Source organism: Schistocerca americana, chromosome 1 (assembly GCF_021461395.2).
Source record: "Schistocerca americana isolate TAMUIC-IGC-003095 chromosome 1, iqSchAmer2.1, whole genome shotgun sequence".
Classification (NCBI taxonomy): Eukaryota; Metazoa; Arthropoda; class Insecta; order Orthoptera; family Acrididae; genus Schistocerca; species Schistocerca americana.
Window position 1 is genome coordinate 702,314,993 of NC_060119.1, and position 4,818 is coordinate 702,319,810.

Here is a 4,818-nt window from a genome sequence, read left to right on the forward strand (position 1 = left end):
CGAACTCGGGACCTTTGCCTTTCGCGCCTTGTCCGCGAAAGGCAAAGGTCCCTGTTTTATTATAAGTGGCCGGTGGTCTCCGATGGCTCATTGCAGGGTAATAATGTAATTATGGCTTACTGGGTTTGTTACAACAATTAACTTTGTTTCTATGAAAATACCTTCACAACGGTGGAAAAGTTTGTGATATGCTATCGTTCTAAAACCGAAGATGTCTGTATACAGATGCAAAGATACTGTGACGTGATTGCCGTTGCTGAGGGAACAGCTAAGATTAGGGTCGTCGTGAGGCTCTCCCATTGCGTTCAGTGAACCCTTACGTGAGTAAACTTACCTTTATTGCTGTACACGACTACTAACGTACATCTAACGCTGCTGGAAGAAACAAACCCAAGACAGAATCGGGCATTACTGGATGCAGGTTTCCAGGCGAAGAATAAAGTGGGCGTTACCTTTGTTAAGAGTAAACGCCGTCAGTGAATGAAAGAAGTTTATTTCCAACATGCCACACAGCGCAAACCATCGACATTTGCTCTTTTGGCAGATATTTTCAGTTCGCTAGAGATATAGAGATAAACGGTGATACGAAATCAAACAAAACAGAATTCCGTGTAACGTGCCAGCAGAGACCACGCGTACCTAATACCAAAACACACCAAGCTTTCGATTACCCGCGTTAATGCGGACTCGAATCTGCATGGATAACCGAAAAGTACGAATTGTCCAGAATACACAAGTTTTTACCGGAAACTGCTGTTTAATATTTGTACTGTACATACTACACGTTACATTTGATAGCCTTTTCCATTATTTACGCATGACTGGCCTCAAACAGCGGTTTGGAAGTTGTCAGTCTTCAGCTCCTAGCTAAAGGGCTACACAAACATATAAACAGGAAATCCGTCGTGGACATGTCATAAGGATAGTCCCTCCGCGTTTACTTGAATGGGAAATGGAAAACAATGGAAAAAAAGTATTTCAAAGGTAGGACTGAGATCACCATGAAACGCGCGGACCCAAGGGGGGGGGGGGGGGGGGGGGGGGGGGAGTGGGCCATATGGTTCTTGGAACCCCCCACGCCACCCCATCCCAAAAAGAAAAACTTTAGTTAAACCGAGTATAGTTTCATATATGTTGATATCTAGATTTATGAACTAATTTTCGGTGAACAAAGCAGTTTGGAAAATGGCAAACAAATAATACGTTTCAGTTTCTTGGCCACATGGAGGGGTTGCGTCCTAAACGCCTATGGAGATCACTATAGCAAGTAAAGGTGCGCATTCACAGATTGGTCACAACCTGCTGCGGACGACAATTCCGAGACGGTTCCTGAGTCCACAGATAGGTTTAGGAAATCACATGACATGGAACAAGACGAGACAGAAAGGAAAAAGTAGTATACTAAGAAAAAAAAAGAAAGGACAAAGTGATTTCTCGAACGTAGTTGGAAACAGCTTCCACCCCCCCCCCCCCCCCCCCCCCCCCCCCTCCCCGCCCCAACTGGACGCCCGTAGGTGCGCACTTGGATTTTGTACTGTGTAAGTTGTAAAGATGTGCAAGTTTTGTGAGTTCTTTGCTGTTACTGTTCTTAGATCGATTGTATGACACTTTTACTTCACAAATTTTCGGTCAAATTCACTTGAAACGATATATTTGTCTAATTTTAAATTTCTTGGAAGTTATGCACTGTGGATGACTAACATGAGTAGGCGGTTTATGTAGGTCTAATATGGATATGGTCGATTTTTGAATTTGATGCGATTTATTGTACCAGTAACTGCTTTTCGAGCCACTGCAGGCCCATCATCAGATGAAGCTGTTAATAGCAACATAATTTTCTGAACCGTGTATTTTCTGGACCGTGTGCAGCTAGACACACACACTCACTGTATCTATGTGTACTGGTTTCACGATAAGTAGATACTGAATGTACATACAGAGGATATGAAGATGCAAAGGAACAGCACTTTGCCACATCGCGATCTTGGACGCCAGCTACATTAATAGGAATAAATATTCAAGTATTTAATGTAAATATTAATATAAATAAATTTTAAAATCAGTGCATTATTCTGTATTTCCTTGCAGGTCATGTCGTAAATCGCGATGTGCCAAAGTGTGACGTGTAGCATCTTCATACTCTTTGTACTTACATTCAGTATGTGTTTATCGTGAAACAAAGTGCACCTAAATACTGTGTGTTGGCGAGTGTAAGCTGCCTAAAATGTACTTACACGCAGGTTCGTCAGCGCCACGGCCCTAGCGTCTACCTGCACATGGTCGAGAAAATAATGTTGCTGCAACTCCCCCGTCTGATGTGACGCGAAAACTCGTTAATCGTACAATAGATTGTGTTGAATTCAGAGAACGACTAATTCCTGGGTATACCTACAAAAACAGCCGATGTACGAAGTACAGGTAGAAGCAAATTATTGTTATATCAAAAAGTTTTATATATTTATTATTATTGTTATTATTATAATTATCATAGCCACATGCGACATGGTACAAGTGATAGTGACGGTGAATGAGATTTGGTATCTGAGGGGAGGTGGTGACTGTAACAAACTATGGCCATCACCCTCCAGAACCGAACCGAACCGAACCGAACCTTGGATCCGTGCCTGACACACCATCTTATGGACTGCATACTGACGACTTGTTTTTGGACCGTACGTAACAACATGGTACGAAGCGAATTGTGCTAACAGTGAATGTGCTTTGCTAGCGAAATAGGCGCAGTGACGCCGATTACGCCGTTCCGCAGGGTAGCGCGCTTCCGAACTCTGAAAATCGTAGCCAGACTCCGCTGAGCAGCCCAAGTTGTGCCGGCTGCCTGCCTGGCGGCGCAGTGCAGTGCTGTGCAGTGCAGGGCTGAGCCAGCAGCGCGGCCTGTAATTTGGCGGAGGCTCCGGAGCCACGAGCCGTCCCAACCGGCCGCCACCTCTCCCCTCACCCCTCACCAGCGCAGCTTCCAGCGCCCGATCTCGTCTGTAAACTAGCGCGCACAACTATCCGCGCTTCCGGAGTACTCATCACTTCTAGCTGCAGCGCCAAGTTGCCTGTGCTAATTATACGCTCGCAGTGGCCGTCCAGCCCGCTGCGGCTGCCTGCTGATGGCCTGTGGCCGGTCACAGAGGAGTGCAAAACGCTGTCAGTGCGCGAAGTTCACGTAGCAGTTTTGCCAAGCACAGTCGTTAATATACATGCAAATGGAACAGTCTGGACCTTAATATTTCATTGCCGGAACTCATTAACCTTCAACTAAAGTTACATCAACTTCGGTGAGGAGAAAAATTTATGATTCTTTGCTACTGATGTCGTCTAGCGAGGGAAATGCGTGGCTGGAGTTCTGATGAGCAAAGTGGGGCACCTTGCAATAAGAAGAGTAACACAAACAGATAGTGTGTGACTTTATACGTACCTCACGATTACAACCATGTGCCGGAATATTGCATTCTTCTGTAGTAATTATATATCAGATAACTGTATTTACGCCCTGTAAGTTTGCGTAGGAATGATGTGACATAGAAATACAGAGGTAATAGCGTACAACTACTTGAAGTGTAAAATATATACACACAAAAGTGGTATTCGCTGGAAAAACATAACGGACGAGAGATGCCTAAGAATTTTTTATCTGAAAACTATTAAGCTTTTAAAATAAAACAGTTGTTATTGAGATTCGCTATCATTATTCTTTACGTCTATACATTTGCAGCCCTGTGCCATCAGAGGTCTCCAAATTGAGTTTCGAATTCGAAGAGTTCGTTCACACAGGGAACACCCTCTCCTTCAACCTGACAATGCCGGAAGACACACGAGCGCAGAGACATCTGCAACAATCCGACACCTTGGCTTCACTGTCATTGGTCATCCTCGATACAGTTCCGACTTGGCCCCATCCGATTTTCATCTGTTTCCAAAACTTAAAGAACACCTCCGAGAACTTCACTTCGATAGTGATGAAGTGTTGCAAGCAGAGGTGAGGTGGTTGTTCCGTCAAACATTCTGCTTTGACCTTATGAGGAAACTGGTCTCTGGTTGGCGGAAATTGGTTCGTCGCTGGGGTGGTTGTGTTCCGAATTAAATGTGCAGACGTGAGGAATAAAGGTGTATAATGTTAACAACGTTTGTTATATTTAAAAAGCTTAAAGGATTCTCACATAAAAATGCGCAGGCATTACTTTTTGGCACACCTTCGTAGTTAATTTCATGACTCTGTTTCTACTGAAAAATCTTAGCTGTGAACAAAAGTGTGTTGTTGTACTGGTGCAGCTGTCAGTGTACTCAGAAACTAACGTTCAGTTTTTAAGAGATCCTTAACGCAAATTAAAAGAAAAAATCTTGTATATCGAAACGCACTTGGGGATGATGAAGTTTTGCTGCGTTGGATTAGCCGAGCGGTCTGACGCGCTGCAGTCATGGACTGTGCGGGTGGTCCCGGCGGAGGTTCGAATCCTCCCTCGGGCATAGGTGTGTGTGTGTGTGTGTGTGTGTGTGTGTGTGTGTGTGTGTGTGTGTGTCCTTAGGATAATTTAGGTTAAGTAGTATGTAAGCTTAGGGACTGATGACCTTAGCAGTTAAGTCCCTTAAGATTTCACACACATTTGAACATTTTGATGATGAAGTTTTACATGTATATTAGTTTTTTATTTCTAAAAATGTGCAAAAAAATATGATATACAGTATAAAAATGGTTATTCTTGATATTTTCTAACTGTAAGGTGACATTTGTCATACTGTACCCCAGATTGACTGTGCTGGTTTTCAGTTGCTGGTACAGGTTTCTTATGGCTCTATAGAATGCAGGATGCG